The sequence below is a fragment of the Amblyomma americanum genome, chromosome 1, assembly GCF_052857255.1.
Source record: "Amblyomma americanum isolate KBUSLIRL-KWMA chromosome 1, ASM5285725v1, whole genome shotgun sequence".
NCBI lineage: Eukaryota > Metazoa > Arthropoda > Arachnida > Ixodida > Ixodidae > Amblyomma > Amblyomma americanum.
Window position 1 is genome coordinate 178,817,279 of NC_135497.1, and position 18,914 is coordinate 178,836,192.

General features: G+C 52.1%; 1 pseudogene; it reads left to right on the forward strand.

Moving 5' to 3' along the window:
- Window positions 1-14,014, forward strand: part of LOC144115020 (methylthioribose-1-phosphate isomerase-like) — a 28,810-nt pseudogene extending 14,796 nt beyond the window's left edge.
- Window positions 14,015-18,914: the final 4,900 nt, after the last annotated feature.

Below are 18,914 nucleotides of genomic sequence, written 5' to 3' on the forward strand. Positions count from 1 at the left end.
TTACGAGCGCGTTCCATCTCTACCTCGAGACGCTTCATTTCTAAAGCGTGGTCGCGCTCTTCTTTCTCTTTTTGCTCTTTACGTTCGCGCTCCTCTTTTTGCTCTTTACGTTCGCGCTCGTCTTTCTCTTTTTCTTTTTGTTCTTTACGTTCGCGCTCGTCTTTCTCTTTTTGTTCTTTACGTTCGCGCTCGTCTTTCTCTTTTTGCTCCCTCTCCTCAATGGTCTCAAGGCATTCCGACAGCTCGTCATCCTCAGCCTCCAACTCAAGAATAGCCCTTAGCAGTTCTGGTTTTCTGAGTTTGTCTGAGACATCCAGACCCAACTCTCTTGCAAGCTCCAGCAATTTCGGTTTGCGCAACGACTTCAAATCCATGGCTGCTCCGAATGCTGCTTTCTCTACTGCCTACTATTGTCTTGCCGCAAACTAACCCGGCAGCAACGACAACCACAATTACCAGCTCTGTTTCTGACACTAACAAAAGCCTGGCAAAACACAGAAGAAGAAAGTCCCGCACTCACCAAACCTCGCAGCCAAGAATTCAGCGCAGTCGTTCCGCTGCAGGCAACCAGTCATCACACAGGGCTCGTTGCACTGCTCCCGGATGGTCGTTGTGCTGCTCAGCATACAGTTGACCGCATATCTTCGCTGCTGGCCTCCGTTGTCGGGATCCCACCGCTGGCAACCAGTTGTTGCAAAAGGATTGCAAGCCCCAAGGGTAGCGTTGGCCTGGCGGCCTGGGGCAAAGCTGGAAACATCCGAAGGTCCCGGCAAAGGATGAGTCGACTGGCAACAGAACAACTTGTTTATTCTGGCATCGCAAAAGAGCAGCCGGTCAAAGCGACCACGTTACTCGCAGGAAGAAATCGAAGTCCCCCGTTGGCGTCCGGGGCAGCTCCCTTTATACCCACGGAGTCGAGGGCAAGAAGGAACGGCTTGGGAAGAGGCGTCCGATACGTCGACGCTTGAACATGTTCAGACGTGACGTGCGCGTCCGCCGGGCCGGCGCCGGTCAGACCTCCTCGCCTCCCAGTTGGGGAGCTCCTCTCCCCGGCTGCCGCGCTTAGACAAGCGTGGGCACTAACCTGCACACACACACACATGCACACACGACGACACGTGGCATTGAAACCTGCCTGGACGCGCTTGGCGGGAGGCGTTACGGCAGCACTGAACGGGTCCAAATGACCGCCGCTTTGAACGAAGCCCCGGCGTCCGTTGCATCCGCGCCAGCTATACCGCGCGTCGTAGCCGAAACGTAACACCCGCCGCGGTGGCTCAGTGGTTGTTGTGCACGGCTGTTGACCCAAAAGACGTGGGTTCGATCCCGGCCGCGGCAGTCGCATTTCGATGGAGGCAAAATGCTAGAGGGCGGTGTACTGTGCGATGTCAGTTAAAATACCGCAGGTCGTCAAAATTATCTCAAGCCCTCCACTACGGCGTCCCTCATAGCCGAGTTGTTTGGGACACTAAACCCCGTAAACCAAACCAATAGGTCAATAGGTAGGACTGTACGAATATTGAAATTTTTGAATATGAATTGAACATGATTATGATGAAAAATGGCTTCGAATGTGGAATCAAAAATCGGTTAACCATGAAAAGTTATTTCAGAAAATACAAGGATGATGCAACTGACCACTGGTTCTTCAACCTACAGCTCAAAAGAGGGCAGCTGACACACTCATACAGGGTTTTTTGCTCAATCTGTTGATTGGTGGGCATCTCTAATAAGTGCACAGGTGGCATTTATCGAAATGTGGGCACTGCACTGCCTCGGTTCCTGTCTGATCAGTACTGGATGTACCTGTGCACAAAACAAAAGGGAATGTTGCTGCATGTGAAAGAGTGTTGAGAACTTTGATAGTGCCTGCATGCACAGGGGGCATGTTAATAATGCCTCTTGTGTTGGGTTATTTATTAAGCTTATGCGCATGTTCGGTCGAATAGTAATGTATTCGTTATCAAGTGAATAACGTTTCTGGAATGCTTGCTTCATGTCTTCGGTTCAGTGTACCTGCTGTAGGATGGCATCATTCAGCGCACACAGCTAAACCCCGACGACTCTATGGGCACAGGCACACGTGCCGTGCGCCTGCGCATATGCCAGAGCAGATCTGCGCATGCACGCAGGAGAAGGTGCGAGCAGCAGGCACCCAGAACTGTGCCTGCTAGGTGTCGGTGCCCGCACTACCCGTGCCGTGCATGTGTCGTAACCGGCATGGTGGTGTACACGAGTCGGAGGACGCGCGACTCCATTGAATTTCATGGGACGAGTCCGAGCAGACTGCAGCTGTTCCAGCCGCCCTTCTCGTGAAATTCGCGCGAGCACGAGGCACATGGAGATGAATGCCCCTGATCCTGCGACGCCTGACGCGTTATGACGCCAGGCGTGTGGCGCGTAGATATGCCTCGCAGGCGTCTGTGGAGGCACCGGTTAAAAGCAACAGCCACAGCGCACCAGCAGTCGAAGGTCCCACAATTAGCTATAGGCTCCGTGTGTAGGTTGACTCCCCAAATTTCTGGTGGCCATCTTGGCGAAAGGTCGACATAGCTTCTGTGAGTGTGACAAACTTCAGTGCACTCCTTATTTCATGTAATGGCCCTGTGCATTATGAAAATCCTATTTTGGAAATGCCTATTTTGCTGTTCAACCTTTTTTTTGTGTGCCAGAAGTACAGTCGAGCTCATGTACAGTTAAACCTTGATGTAACGAACTCCAATATAACGAAATCCTCGATGTAACGAAGTATTCCGGTTTTCATAACTTTGCGTCCATAGAAAACACCATGTATTTTTAGCCTTAACATAACGAAGTAGATTTTGGCGCACTTTCAATGCAATGAAATTTCATCGCTGACTGGAGTCAAACCTCCGGAAAACTTGTATCGCGGGAATGAGTGGTTGAGTGGAGCGCGTGCCGAAATTTGTATCGGAGCGCGTCCATGATATGGGCGCCGCACTGTTCTCACATACAGAGCGCATGGCAGACGTAAATACGACGATAATCACAGTGGTGAACACGCTGGCGGCCGCGACATCTGGGGCAGTATGGGTGGGGCTGCCATGAGCGTCTGCGAAGCCTTGGCAGTCCCCCAGGCGAGCCCGTGGCTCTCGCCATCTCGTATCAGCGAATCGGCGAATCGGCGCCGAATGTGACGCGCTGCTTGTGCTCGAAGTCAGTGCCCCACATTTATCACGTTTCGTTTATGGATGCTCAAAACTTGGTAAAAGGACTCGGAGGTCAATGCTGTTGGCACACCCGTCAGCTGTGAAGCCTGTCGTAAGCTTCACACCTGACAACCTCGCTTCCAACTCACACGGTGCGTGTATGTGCAAAAAAACACGCTCATGCTTATGGCAGAAAATAAGGAGCAGGGTTGGCCTGATTTCATTTCATTGGTTGATGATTGGAGGACACTCTCCTCGTTCTCGACGACCTGAAGAAAGATAGAAGAGTAAGGGAAATGCGAGGGAGGGAGGGGGGCCAATTACATGGCCCGTCGTGAGGCCACCGTCGACGGCTGCGAGGTTGCAGCGCCGACAGCGGTGGAATGTGACGTCATATCTGCGGTGTGCTTGGGGCACTTACAAGAGGATGATGACAGAAAAACCAAAACTTGAGACGAGTGCGTTGTTACCGACTTCGTTGAATCTTGGTTTAATTGTATATCGCACACACATATTATCCCCTTGAAAACCCAGTGTGAATGTAGACTGAAGTCGCACAATATATCGAACTGCGTGCCGTGCCTCTGCAAGTGGCGCTTCTCCTAATGGCGCTCTTCGATCACTTTCCGCATGCAAAGACAGGTCAGCTGCGCAGCCTTGCACCTGCATGCTGGCAGTGCTTGCGCTGTGAAACCGTTTGACAAGGTGAACTTGGGGTATGCTTGAGGGGTGACCTTCGGTCTCTTGTACTGATTTTCCACACCACATCACCATCATGTGGAGAAGCCAACCCAACTAACTAAAGCCTAGTGGCAGGTAGAGTATAGTGTCATGGGCAAAAGTAACAGACCCCCCCCCCCCCCCCCCTTTCTCTCTCCAGGTTCTGACCTGTGGCACTGTGTGTGTGGGCGCCACCTGACAAAGCACTTCTGGTGTCGAGACCAGCACAGTGGGCTCTTCTCAAAACCAGAAGTGCATTGTCAGGTGGCGCCCACACACGGAGTGGCACAGGTCGGAACTTGGAGGGGGGGGGGGGGGGGGGGTTTGTTACTTTTCCCTAGAATAGTACATTGCTGCCAAAAGCATTGCAGAAACCTCTCCAGTGTTCCTTTTCCTGTGCCCATTGGCAATGCTCAGCAGGTGTTTGCAGTGACCAAGCGCCGGCAATTGGGCCTAGTCAGGTGACCTCATGTGTCGTCTTTTAGCCCTGTCCAGAGAGAATTGTATATATTGTCTAAATTCTGAAATAAGATCAAATTCAATTGTGACTTAATTTTAACGAGCGATTATTCTATTTATAGTGTACTGGTAACAGGATTAGACATCTTATGTCAGGCATTTGCTAGTTCCGAAACACTGTCTGCGGCAGCTTCGACGCCACCATTGCATCATTTGCGATACACCCAGATCTATGCTATTACTGGTGCCGATTCTAGAAGCATCGTTTTGTATTTGTTTGCCAGTTGTAGTGTGCATATTATTTTATTGTTTTTGACAGTATACTATTATGCAAAATGGCTAACAGTAACAAAAATGCTTTGCTATACATGACCATAAAACGTAAGCTCCGCCAGGACGAAACACAGCACTGGTGTGTTTGTTGCTTTTGCAGGCATCGAGTGTTGGAACCCGGCCTTTGATGTCACCTCAGCCGAGCTCATCACCGGAGGCTTCATCACTGAGGAAGGATTCTGCCCAGCGTCGCATCCGCACGCCTCGCTTGCGCCACAGCGCCAAGAAAAAGAAAGAGAAAACTGGAAATTGAAAGTTGGATTTTGAGGAAACCCACCACGGTGGCTCGGCTACTGATCCAGAGTTCCCGGGTGCGAACCCGACCACGGTGGCTGCGTTTTTATGGAGGCAAAAACGCTAAGGCGCCAGTGTGCTGTGTGACGTCAGTGCACGTTAAAGATCCCCAGGTGGTCGAAATTATTCCGGAGCCTTCCACTACGGCACCTCTTTCTTCCTTTCACTCCCTCCTTTATACCTTCCCTTACGGAGCGCTTCAGGCGTCCAACAATGTATTTATTTATTTATTACAACCTCAAAGGCCCCATTAAAGGGGTATTACATGAGGGAGTGGAATTCAGGGCACATAGTTGATTCGATGGATTTTTTGAATGATGATGGGTCGGAGTGAAGTACGACGGTGTTGGGCAGGTCATTCCAGTCATTTGCAGTGCGGACAAAAAATGATGACAGGTGAGCACTAGTCCGGGCAGGGGGAGGGTAAACGGCCTTCTGGTGGTTCGTGCGGCTGGAGATGCGGTGGGCAGGGCTGATAATAGACTTGGTCATGGGGTGATAGTAAAATATATGAAAAAGGCATAGTCTTGCAATAGTACAGCGGTCTGCCAACTTTGTAAGATGAGCATTACGTTTTAGTTCAGTGACATTTACATGATAGGAATAGGCCAAGTGGATAAATCTTGCGGCGCGGTTTTGTGTTGCTTCCAGTAAGTTAGAAAGGTTACTTTGATAGGGGTCCCAAACCGCGCATGCGTATTCAATTTTGGGGCGAATGAATGTTAAATAAGCTAACAACTTTACTGATGGAGGAGCTAGGCGAATGGTTCGGCGAAAATAACCGAGAACACGATTAGCATCATTAATAATCTGCGTTACGTGATGTGACCAATTGAGATCGCGGGTTAAATGAACACCCAAGTATTTATACTCCATTACAGCAGTGATTTCGGAATTGGAGATTGAGTAGCTTGAAGTAGGTTGGGAGAGACGTCGATGAAAGGATAGGAGAGATGTTTTCTTCGCGTTTAAAGACATTAGCCATTTGTTACACCAGGTTATTACACAGTCAATGTCGGATTGTAGGAGTTGGATGTCACTAATGTTGGTTATTGGGCGGTAAATAACGCAGTCGTCTGCAAACATGCGCACGTTAGAACACAAGTTAGCTGGTAAGTCATTAATATAAATAAGGAAGAGAAGGGGGCCCAGGACGGTACCTTGTGGCACCCCAGACAGAACAGAAGCATAAGAAGATGTACGCTTATTAGCTAAATCAAACTGCTGTCGGTTAGTAAGGAAGTTCCGAATCCATTCCAAAACAAAGCAATTAAGATTTAGGCGTGAAAGTTTTAGAAAGAGCCGCTTATAAAGAACTTTGTCGAAGGCCTTTTCAAAATCAAGGAACAGAGCGTCAACTGGAATGTTAAGGTCGAGGTTGGAGCTTAAGTCGTTAACAAACAATGCTAGTTGAGTGTCGCACGATAAACCTCTTAGAAAACCATGTTGAGCAGGCTGAAAAAAATTAACTGAAACTAGGAATTTCATAATATGCGAGTATATTACATGCTTCATTAACTTTGAAGGAATGCTAGTGATGAATATCGGTCGGTAATTATGACGAGAAGACGATGAGCCCTTTTTTGGAACTGGAATGACTTTGCCCACTTTCCAGTCATGTGGTATGACACCTGATGAAAGTGACTGGCAAAAGATATGGGACAGTATGACGCTAGTAGTATGCTTAGTGTTTTTGAGTATTTTTGCGTTAATGCCGTCGATACCTGCAGATTACGTTAGTTTCAAATAGTCTATAAGTTTTACAATACCATTAGGGTCAAATGTAATATCAGGCATGTACGGGAAATCAAAGGAAGGGAAATCAGGAAGGTCACCATCTGGTTCGCGAGTGAAAACAGAGCTAAAGGTTAAATTTAAGATTTCTGCAATGTCTTGCTCTGCGATTGGACTATTATCATCGTCGCAAAGTGTTATCGTATCGCTCGATTTAGGATTGATATACTTCCAGAATTGACGGGGGTTTGTGCGTAGCATACTGGGCAGTGTAGATGAAAAAAAATGAATGCTTGGATTTAAGAACTTCTGTGGTATAAGATTTTTCAGCTTCATAATATTTATTCCATGTGTTCGGGTTCTTAGAACGTGTAGCGGATCGAAAAAGCCTTTTTTTTCTTGTTGTTAAGGCGCTTTAGTAAATTATTAAACAAAGGTGATGCAAGGCGCTCAGTTACGGCAATTGTAGGAATGTATCTTTTAATGAGGCTGTGCATTTTATTTATAAAGAGTGCCCAGTTAGTCTCAGGAGTGCCTTGCTCAACGTGGATTAGAAACCAACTACAGAAAGCTTCGAGTTCTTGGCTAATGCTAGTGCAATCACCTTTATCGTAAAGTGTGATTATTTTGGTTACTTACTTTGGTTTGGGCAGGTGACTGAAAAATGTGGCATGATCACTAAGTCCTGGCAAATAAGAAAGTGAAGATAGGGTTTCTGGGTGCGACGTTAGAATTAGATCAAGTATGCTAGATGATTGAACAGTTTTCCTTGTTGGAGAGTATATCAGCTGGGTTAAAGCGAAGGTTTGACACTTGTTGATGAAATCGCACTCAGGGGAATTTGATGACGTCTCCGACGGGTTAGACCAATCTATTGCGGGGAAGTTAAAATCACCCAGTACAAAAATGGTAGCATGTGGAAGCTTCGTGGTTACCGTGTGAAGGGCGCTGTGAATTATAGGGATGAAGGAAGCGTCGCTATCGGGGGGACGGTAACAAGCACAGATTACGGTAGGAGGGAATGAGGCGCTAGAGCAGATGAATAATATTTCTAAAGGTGACTCTACTTTTAAGCTGTAGCATTGAAGGTTGCGATGAGCGGCTATCAAGACGCCGCCCCCTCGTTTGCCTATGCGGTCGCGGCGAAAAACATCGTAGTTAGGAAATATGGCCTGTATTTTGTTTTGACGTATGGATTCATTTAGCCAGGTTTCAGTTAGTATGACTGTGTTGCATTCAGTTGTGTCAATGATACTAGCGAATACATCGCGTTTCGGTAGGAGGCTTCTGATGTTAGTGTACAGAAATGAAATTGGGTTGGAAATCTCTTTATGTTGGTGACAAGCCGACAGCTACAGGGCACGTGGTACTATCTGCTGTGTCGCGTGATCAAAAGTATATGTGGCATTTCCAAAGGTCATCTTTTTGCGACGGAGGGTGAATTTTTCTTTCCGGCTCTTTGCAAATTGGATGAGGTTCTTACGGGCCATACGAGTGTTGGGAGAATAGTCTTCAGAGATGCTGTAGATGGTTTCTTTTAATTTCTTTGCGTTAGTGATGACTTGTTTTACTTTAAAATGCGCGAATTTTACTATTATGGGTCTGTTGTTATTTTCTTCAAAACGGCCGAGGCGGTGTGCCCGTTCGATGTCCATTGGTTGAATTGAAATCTTGAGGTTAGTACTGCAGAGTTCGGTGATTAATTTTTCTTATTCCGCCCACGTTTCCTGGCAGGTGTCTTTGAGCCCAAAGAATAACAAATTACAACGACGAGCGCGGTCTTCCGAGTCGTCCAGTCTTTGGACTATATCAGCAACCTGACTCGCATTATTTTCGGCAAGGCACTGGACGTTCTCAAATTCTGCTTTAAGGGAGCCTAATGAAGCACAGTATTCTTCAATTTTCGCAAGCCGTGTTTTAATTTCGTCAAAGGTTTTATCCTGATGCGCCAATTTGGTACGAATTGTTTTCATTTCGCTTAGAAGAGATACCTGTCCAGCTTTGATATCGTTCAGTACCAGCAGTATTTCACTATTGCTATCACTGGTATTATCGGCGACGCCAGCGCGGGTGGAAGGCCCAGGATTTAGCTCGACATCACCACACAGCAGTAATAGATTTAGCAAAACATGTGTACCGGCAGCAACAAGAGCAGCAAGGCACTGTGGACTCGGCAGCACAATCAGACCAGCGTAACGTGTTCGCTTAGCGAAAAGAGCGTAAGAATTTTTTTTTACCTGCATGAAGCAAAGGTGAGGCATATTAGCGAACCTGGCCGTCGCAGTGCCGCCGAGTCCAATGAAGTGGGTGCTGATATCGGGGAGCCTTATATGCGGTGACGTTGTCGGTGATACAAGGTGCGTAGTTGGTTCCGGTAGACAGTTTGGCGGTTCCGGTGGCAGCGCTGCAGGGCATGAATTCGGACCAGATGCGGTTGATTCCTGGGTCAATGGTGGGCGGCGCAGCTGCCACTGCTCTTCCACAATGGTGGTTGGTTTCCGTGACCACGAAGTCGCAGCGGTACGGGCCGCAGAAAACTGGGGATGGATCCGGATGGCCAGGAGCATGTCAGGATAAGCAGCTGCACGAGGCAAAGGTGAGGCATATTAGCGAACCTGGCCGTCGCAGTGCCGCCGAGTCCCGCCGCCGAGACTGATACTGTGCCGCCGATATTGATACTGCGCCATTTCCTTTCCCCCAAAACCAATTATTATTATTATTATTAGGAAAGGCGCGGCGCTGCGCATCGGCGGAACACATGTGGCTCGGTGCTACCAGTGGCGCATACGCAGTAGTGATAGGCAGAGAGAGAGAGAGAAATATCCGCGGCCAGGCACGCGTTGTGACGTCATGTGCCTCCTCGGAGAACCGCCACGGCGAAATCGCAAGTTCGCGGCCAGTAAATCTTGTGGGGACCTGCCCTGCAGCCCCCTGTGTGTGCTTTCCCGCGAGACACCGTGCATCGGCAGTCTCACCTCAAGGATGAACGCATTCCCTTGTCAGTTACATTAACTGGCAAGAGAGGGCGCCAGCATCGCTGCGCGGGAGACTGCCAAAGACCGCGCGCGGGAGAGGGGGCATGGGGGCTTCGGCGGGGATCGTCGGCGCGAGCGGACGTGTCGCTCGCGGCTCCGCTCTTCGCCGGCGGGGCGAGGAAGCGACGGGAAGACAGGCTCCTGTACTCGTCCCGTCCGGCCTTCGGAGTATATATCCCTTGCCCTAGCGCGGGCGAACATTCGTTCGGAACCTTGCTGGTGAGTCGGACGACCTTGATGCAATAGCGTACCTTGTTGCTAGCTGGCGTTATTGTTGCTGTAGCAATAAATGCCTGTTTGTGTCAGCCAGCCGCCGCGGTGGCTGAGTGGTTATGGTGCTCGGCTGCTGGCCCGAAAGACGCGGGTTCGAACCCGGCCCCGGCGGTCGAATTTCGATGGAGGCGAAATTCTAGAGGCCCGTGTACTGTGCGATGTCAGTGCACGTTAAAGAACCCCAGGTGGTCGAAATTTCCGGAGCCCTTCACTACGGCGTCTCTCACAGCCTGAGTCGCTTTGAGACGTTAAACCCCCATAAACTAAACTAAAACTGTTTGTGTCAGCCAATGTGTCGTTCCTTTGTTCCCAAAGATCAAGGCCCGCCGGGGTTGGCGTGCGCTCGGTAGCGTACGCGATCACGGGGTGGGGTCCGGGCGGCTTTGAACCGTGTCAGCCGCGATTGAGTGGGGAGAACGTATTTATCTCCCCATGTCAATCCCACATCTGGCGCCCAACGTGGGGCCCGCTCTTGGAACATTGGACGACTGTCGGTTCGGTTCGAGGAACGCTCTTTGTCCGGACTTGACAAGTGCTAGGCCTAGAGTGAATTTTTATCGCTAGGACCTGCGGCATGATTTCTTGAGTGCGAGGTGTATTGCGCTGCAGCATGTTTGAACTTTCGACATGCTCAGCACATTTTTTTTCCCTGGAGTTTCTTCGCGAGAATCACTTGGTCCGCATCGAGGGAGCGCGAGGCCTAGCGCCCGCGGAGTTGCCGAGCCCGAAGCGAGTGAGTACGGAAGCCGCGTGGGTGGTCCGAGTTTCTGTATATATTTTCTCTACTGTCGCTTTCTCGACTCCGGGAGTCGCGGCTCCGAGAGCCGGGTGGCCTGGGGCCACGGGTGCCGCTACGAGCTCGCTGGTATTGCAGCTCGGCACCGGGCGCTCCGACACCGCCCGATACGGTGGGCGCCGACTGCTCAGAAGCTGCTTTGTGCAGTGAGCGGGGTAGGACCACCCCGCAAAGCTGATGTTTCCTTGCGGCTGCGCGCACATAACCCGTTTCGGGTCTTTGCTGTGTTCACGGTCGTTGTCGGAGTGGTCGTTAGGCCTGAGGCTTTTCAGAGCTGCCTGCACCACGTTAAAAGAGACGCGACCACCGGACCGTGTCCTTGAGAGGGGGCGCACTTTGTTGCCCGCCCGTTTTTTTTTGTAACCTCGCACAAACTGAGCAGCCTCGTTCAGCTCAAGAAAGGGCTTTGTTCACTCGAACTTTGCTTTTGCACAGTCGCCGACACGTTTTGCTAGAGAGTTAGGCATTGTGCCACGAGGCCCCTGCTGATGCCGTTTCCCCTCTCGTGACCTATGTTAAAGGCACGCCGAGAGCGTTTCGGCAATTTTGCAGATCCGGTGGAGCCACCCAGGCTTGCTCTCCGGTGCACATCGTCTTGCTGCCACCTGCTGCGACGGAGCGGCCTGTATCCTGTTCGCCGCATCCATCCGGGGCAGCTGTGGCGAGACCAGTCAACAGTCACCTCCGGCTGCTGCTGCCCTGGCGACTACTGCAGGATCCTGGCCTGCAGTTTTCCCACCGGCCTTCTATTCGCGGGCCTGCGGACACGGTAGTCCGCGGTCCATGCGAGTCGTCCCAGCGGAGACCTTCACGCCGCCTTCGGAACACCGCGGAAGTCTGCGTGGACGCTGTCGGCGTAACCTCCGCTGCAAGACGTGCCTCAAGGACATGGAGACCAGGAGACTCCTCCATAGCATGTACTTTCAGGCGCGTGGGTATATTTAAGGTTGGGGGATGTGGGGACCTGCCCTGCAGCCCCCTGTGTTTGCTTTCCCGCGAGGAACCGTGCAGCGGCAGTCTCACCTCAAGGATGAACGCATTCCCTTGTCAGTTACATTAACTGGCAAGAGAGGGCGCCAGCATCGCTGCGCGGGAGACTGCCAAAGCCCGCGCGAGGGAGAGGGGGCATGAGCAGTGTTGCCAGATTGGGCTATTTATAGCCAAATTGGGCTACTTAAAATATTTCCTGGCTGCTTTTTAGATAATTTGGCATTACGGCTATTTTTGGGCTATACGCTCCCAGAAATTTTGAATGGCAAAAAAACGTGTTTTAGGAAGTGCGCTACGTTTGGTTAGTAGCTGCTGCAGCTTTTTCGCGGTTTGCTTGCATTCTTTGCTTCCGTCTACGTGGCGTGTTTCCGTGGTGACTGTCGCGGCATTTGTTGGCTAGAGATTCTGCGTACGGCGCTTTTAGCCAAAGCCGCTCTCCGGCTCGCTTGCTTGAAAGTGAAACTATAGTGCCTAGAGTGAAACCATGCATGCTTGAAAGCTGCTGCTGTTGTGCTCGCTCTGTGTGTTTGTCTCGCCTCTTCACCTGTTTACAATGGGGAAGTGGGCGAAATACCCAAGGAAATACCAGAAAGAATGGGAGCAGGACCCATATTTCAAAGGCAGATATCTGCTATTAGCTGATTTATAGTCTACGACAGATTTATGGCATAAATTCACAGTTTACCTTTTTTTAATAGGCTGGATCATGCCTTCGAGGCAGGAGGGCAACGGAGACGCCATCGACATGGTATACTGCAAAGCATGAAAGTGCAAGCTGAGGCCGCACGTGCAGGACCTCAAGGTCAATGTTACGAGGCACAAGCACATTCAGAACTTGAAATCGATGAAGCTTGCGGCTGTAACCAGGCCCATCGAGTCGCACTTCAAGCCCTGGCCTTCGAAGCCAACATCAACTCAGCTGAAGATTGCAGAGCTGCGCCTGGCAGCGCATGTCGCCGTGCATAGCTTGCTGTGCTCTGCGGATCACTTGGCTCCGCTGTTGGCGAGTACGTTTCCCGAGTCAAATGTCGCTGTCGGAGTAACGCTAGGACGCACCAAGTGCACGGCTCTGGTCTCAAAGGTTCTTGGACCTACCTTCCGCGAGATGCTACTTGAAGACATCGGAGAGCAGCCCTACTCACTTATCATCGACGAGAGCACGGACATTTCATGCGAAAAAGAGATGGGCGTTGTCGTTCGGTACTTTTCTATGAAAGCAGATGATTTTCAAATCAGGTTTTTGGGACTAATTCCTATCACCGATGCGTCTGCTAACGGCATGTTTGCGGAACTCAAATCTTTCCTTGAGTTATGCAACCTAGATTTAACAAAATGTGTTGGCATTGGTAAGGACGGTGCCAGTGTGATGTGCGGCCGGCACCACTCGTTATATTCTCTGTTAAAAGAGGAAAACCCAAAACTGATTCTTGCGAAGTGCACTTGCCATTCCCTCCACTTAGCCTGCAGTGAAGCAACCGCTGCTCTTCCTGCTAACATTGAGTTTCTTGTGCGGGAGTGCTATAATTGGTTTTCATGTTCACCAAAACGACGAGAGCAGTATCGCAGTATCTCTGCTATCAATGAGACTGACCCGATCAGGTTGGTCAGCATAGCGAACACGAGGTGGCTGAGTGTTGCTGCAGCTGTGAATCGCATTATCGACCAGTGGACGGAGCTGCGGTTGCATTTTCAGCTAGCTCAAAGCACAGAGTGGTGTTATACAGCACGACTACTGCACGAGATGTTTCAAGACGAAAAAATTATCTGTACGTACTTTTCATTCAGCCCATCATCTCGGAATTCGACAGAGTCAATAGGCTATTTCAATCGGAAAATCCTGATCCAGTTAAGCTTTTTGAAGATTTAGATACGCATGTCAGGTCGATGCTGTTTAGAGTGGTCCTGAAGGAGCATGCTTGTCCAACTGCAGATTGGGAGAAGCACTTGCTACACGTACACGTACGTGCGTGTAACTACGGAACCGTTTTCTCTGACGCCTTTCACAAGAGCTCGCTTTCAGACGGCGAGAAGGATCAGATGCTGCACCGCTGTCGTGTGTACCTTGTGGCGTGTATCAAATCACTGCTAAAAAGGCTGCCTGACAACCTAGAGCTACTGCAGAACTTCAAACTATTGAGGCCCAGATGCATTCGTGACACGCCGTTTCGTACATTTCACAGAGTCATTTCCATTGTTGCAGCACTGAGTAGCACATCAACCCTTGAAAACGAGTACGGAACTTTGCAGTCGATGCGCCCGTCTCTCGCAATGAGTGACAATGCGAGTGAATTCTGGCGAGCGGTCACGAAACTCACTAACAGTGCAGGCGAACCTCTCTTTCCTAACTTGTCGACAGAATTGCCTTCGCACTTCTGTGCTTGCCAGTGTCAAACGCCGCTGTAGAGAGTTTTGAGTCTGGTCACCGTAACTAAAACAGACCATCGAAACAAATTAAGCGTGTGTACTTTGGAAATGATACTCCATGTGCGATGTGTTTTAAAGGAGTACGGGTGCTGCAACAATTTTGAACCAAGCCCGCGTTTCTTGGAGAAGTTTAACAGTGCTGTCATGTACGAGTAGTGATGTGAATGAATGAAGGGCATAAACTGGTGTGCGGTAATCTGAAACATGTTCCTTGAGTAGCCATGTGTCAACGCGGGTAAGATTTTTATAGCATGGTCAACTGTTTTTTTTTACAAATGCGATGTTGGTAGTGGTTTTATTAAAATAATAGTAAAAACGAAGGAAAAGATTTTTGCTAGCCCCGGCATCTGCCATCGATACTGAAGCACCTGAGCTGGGGCAGCGGAAATAAAGGATAGCAGGCAGAATGGAGAAATGAAATGAAAGAGATGAGGGGACAGGAAGAGAGGATAGGGGGAGAAGGTTTGTTTTTAAAATTGCTTTCCTTTCTTCAAAATATTTGATTTAAAATTGCTTTTGAAGAAAGGAAATGGCGCAGTAATTGTCTCGCATATATCGGTGGACACCCCTACCGGTTTTTAGGAAAGGAAATATCGTAGCAACCGTTTCACATATATCTGGGGCCACCTGAACCGCGCCGTAAGTGGTTTGACTTCTGGTTCACTTGAAGGTCAAAACCGCAAGCACCGCGAAATCATTACGATGTAGCGCAGTGAAGGCTTTCGCTACAAAAAAATCTTCCACTACAAAGCACAATGTGGCTAGGTGCGGCAGTGGTCTCGACGTGACCACAGGTTTAAACGCAGCTGTGATCAAAGTAATTATAATTGGTTTTTGGGGAAAGGAATTGGAGCAGTATCTGTCTCCTATATCGTTGGACTGTTGAACCACGCCGTAAGGGAAGGAATAAAGGAGAGAGTGAAAGAAGATAGGGAGAAAGTGGCGCCGTAGTGGAGGGCTCCGGAATTATTTCGACCACCTGGGGATCTATAACGTGCACTGACATCGCACAGGACACGGGCGCCTTAGCGTTTCTCCTTTATAAAAACGCAGCCGCCGCGGTATGTTTCGCTTTCTGCTGTGTCACTTGGTCTAGTCAACCGTAGGTATTTTTAGTCACAAGTTTATTGTTTTCTGTTCGAATTTTTAGTTGCGAATAAAAAAACTTCCTCTCACTTTCCGATGGGTCATGTTGGCTACATTTTGGCTACGAACTCTCTTGGCCTGGTTGTGTGGTTGGCTATTTTTGGGCTACAATTTTCCTATACTTTGGCTACGGCACTTCGCGCATCCGGCAACACTGGGCATGGGTGCTTCGGCTGGGATCGTCGGCGCGAGCGGACGTGTCGCTCGCGGCTCGGCTCTTCGCCGGCGGGGCTAGGAAGCGACGGGGAGACAGGCTCCCGTACTCGTCCCGTCCGGCCTTCGGAGTATATATCACTTGCCCTAGCGCGGGCGAACATTCGCTCGGAACCTTGCTGGTGAGTCGGACGACCTTGATTCATTAGCGTACCTTGTTGCTAGCTGGCGTTATTGTTTCTATAGCAATAAATGCCTGTTTGTGTGAGCCAATGTGTCGTTCCTTTGTTCCCTCAGAGCAAGGCCCGCCATGGTCGGCGAGCGCTCGGTAGCGTACGTGATCCCGGGGTGGGGTCCGGGCGGCTTTGAACCGTGTCAGCCGCGATTGAGTGAGAATTTATTTATATTTCCCCAAGTCAACCCCACAATCTCGCATAAAGATTGGTTTCTTGCAGGCAGAGGATATCGCAGCCCGATGAACGAGAGAATGCGACCACCTCAGCCCGCTTCATAACAATGCGGAACCCCTTCACGTTAAGAGTGATGATGTTAAGCGTAGTCATTTTGGAAATGAAAAATAAAACGAGGAGTTGTGATGTTTAGGCAATACAAAGCACGCCGCGAACGGCCCCAAACGTGTTTCTTTCAACCGCTCGCAACTCCAGCGCGCGTGGCCATCGGTCTGGCTGCAGGCGTGTTTCTTGCAACAGCCCGCAGCTTCACCGCCTTTGGCCATCGATCTGGCTGCAGGCGTGTTTCTGGCACCCGCCCGCAGCTTCAGCGCGCTTGGCCATCGGTCTGGCTGCAGGCGTGTTTCTTGCAACCGCCCGCAGCTTCAGCGCGGTTGGCCATCGGTCTGGCTGCTGGCGTGTTTCTTGCAACCGCCCGAAGCTTCAGCGCGCTTGGCCATCGATCTGGCTGCAGGCGTGTTTCTGGCACCCGCCCGCAGCTTCAGCGCGCTTGGCCATCGGTCTGGCTGCAGGCGTGTTTCTTGCAACCGCCCGAAGCTTCAGCGCGCTTGGCCATCGGTCTGGCTGCAGGCGTGTTTCTGGCAACCGCCCGCAAGCTCCAGCGCGCTTGGCCATCGGTCTGGCTGCAGGCGTGTTTCTTTCAACCGCCCGCAGCTCCAGCGCGATTGGCCATCGGTCTGGCTGCAGGCGTGTTTCTGGCAACCGCCCGCAGCTCCAGCGCGCTTGGCCATCGGTCTGGCTGCAGGCGTGTTTCTTTCAACCGCCCGCAGCTCCAGCGCGATTGGCCATCGGTCTGGCTGCAGGCGTGTTTCTGGCAACCGCCCGCAGCTCCAGCGCGCTTGGCCATCGGTCTGGCTGCAGGCGTGTTTCTTGCAACCGCCCGCAGCTTCAGCGCGGTTGGCCATCGGTCTGGCTGCAGGCGTGTTTCTGGCAACCGCCCGCAGCTTCACCGCGGTTGGCCATCGGTCTGGCTGCAGGCGTGTTTCTTGCAACCGCTCGCAGCTCCAGCGCGCTTGGCCATCGGTCTGGCTGCAGGCGTGTTTCTTGCAACAGCCCGCAGCTCCAGCGCGGTTGGCCATCGGTCTGGCTGCTGGCGTGTTTCTTGCAACCGCCCGAAGCTTCAGCGCGCTTGGCCATCGGTCTGGCTGCAGGCGTGTTTCTGGCAACCGCCCGCAGTTTCACCGCGGTTGGCCATCGGTCTGGCTGCTGGCGTGTTTCTTGCAACCGCCCGAAGCTTCAGCGCGCTTGGCCATCGGTCTGGCTGCAGGCGTGTTTCTGGCAACCGCCCGCAGCTCCAGCGCGCTTGGCCATCGGTCTGGCTGCAGGCGTGTTTCTTGCAACCGCCCGCAGCTTCAGCGCGGTTGGCCATCGGTCTGGCTGCAGGCGTGTTTCTGGCAACCGCCCGCAGCTTCACCGCGGTTGGCCATCGATCTGGCTGCAGGCGTGTTTCTGGCAACCGCCCGCAGCTCCAGCGCGCTTGGCCATCGGTCTGGCTGCAGGCGTGTTTCTTGCAACCGCCCGCAGCTTCACCGCGGTTGGCCATCGGTCTGGCTGCAGGCGTGTTTCTGGCAACCGCCCGCAGCTCCAGCGCGCTTGGCCATCGGTCTGGCTGCAGGCGTGTTTCTTGCAACCGCTTGCAGCTCCAGCGCGCTTGGCCATCGGTCTGGCTGCAGGCTTGTTTCTGGCAACCGCCCGCAGCTTCACCGCGGTTGGCCATCGATCTGGCTGCAGGCGTGTTTCTGGCAACCGCCCGCAGCTCCAGCGCGCTTGGCCATCGGTCTGGCTGCAGGCGTGTTTCTGGCAACCGCCCGCAGCTCCAGCGCGCTTGGCCATCGGTCTGGCTGCAGGCGTGTTTCTGGCAACCGCCCGCAGCTCCAGCGCGCTTGGCCATCGGTCTGGCTGCAGGCGTGTTTCTTGCAACCGCCCGCAGCTTCAGCGCGGTTGGCCATCGGTCTGGCTGCAGACGTGTTTCAACCGCCCGCAGCTCCAGCGCGCTTGGCCATCTGTCTGGCTGCAGGCGTGTTCCTGGAAACCGCCCGCAGCTTCAGCGAGTTTGGCCATCGGTCTGGCTGCAGGCGTGTTTCTGGCAACCGCCCGCAGCTTCAGCACGCTTGGCCATCTGTCTGGCTGCAGGCGTGTTCCTGGAAACCGCCCGCAGCTTCAGCGAGGTTGGCCATCGGTCTGGCTGCAGGCGTGTTTCTGGCAACCGCCCGCAGCTCCAGCGCGCTTGGCCATCTGTCTGGCTGCAGGCGTGTTCCTGGAAACCGCCCGCAGCTTCAGCGAGGTTGGCCATCGGTCTGGCTGCAGGCTTGTTTCTGGCAACCGCCCGCAGCTTCACCGCGGTTGGCCCTCGATCTGGCTGCAGGCGTGTTTCTGGCAACCGCCCGCAGTTCCAGCGCGCTTGGCCATCGGTCTGGCTGCAGGCGTGTTTCTGGCAACCGCCCGCAGCTCCAGCGCGCTTGGCCATCGGTCTGGCTGCAGGCGTGTTTCTTTCAACCGCCCGCAGCTCCAGCGCGCTTGGCCATCGGTCTGGCTGCAGGCGTGTTTCTTGCAACCGCCCGCAGCTTCAGCGCGGTTGGCCATCGGTCTGGCTGCAGACGTGTTTCAACCGCCCGCAGCTCCAGCGCGCTTGGCCATCTGTCTGGCTGCAGGCGTGTTCCTGGAAACCGCCCGCAGCTTCAGCGAGGTTGGCCATCGGTCTGGCTGCAGGCGTGTTTCTGGCAACCGCCCGCAGCTTCATCACGCTTGGCCATAGGTCTAGGTGCAAGAGTGATGCTGGCAACCGCCCACAGCTTAGCGCGCTTGGCCATCGGTCTATAGGTGCAGGCGTGTTTCTGGCAAACGCCCGCAGCTTCAGCGAGCTTGGCCATCGGTCTAGGTGCAGGCGTGATGCTGGCAACCTCCCGCAGCTTACCTT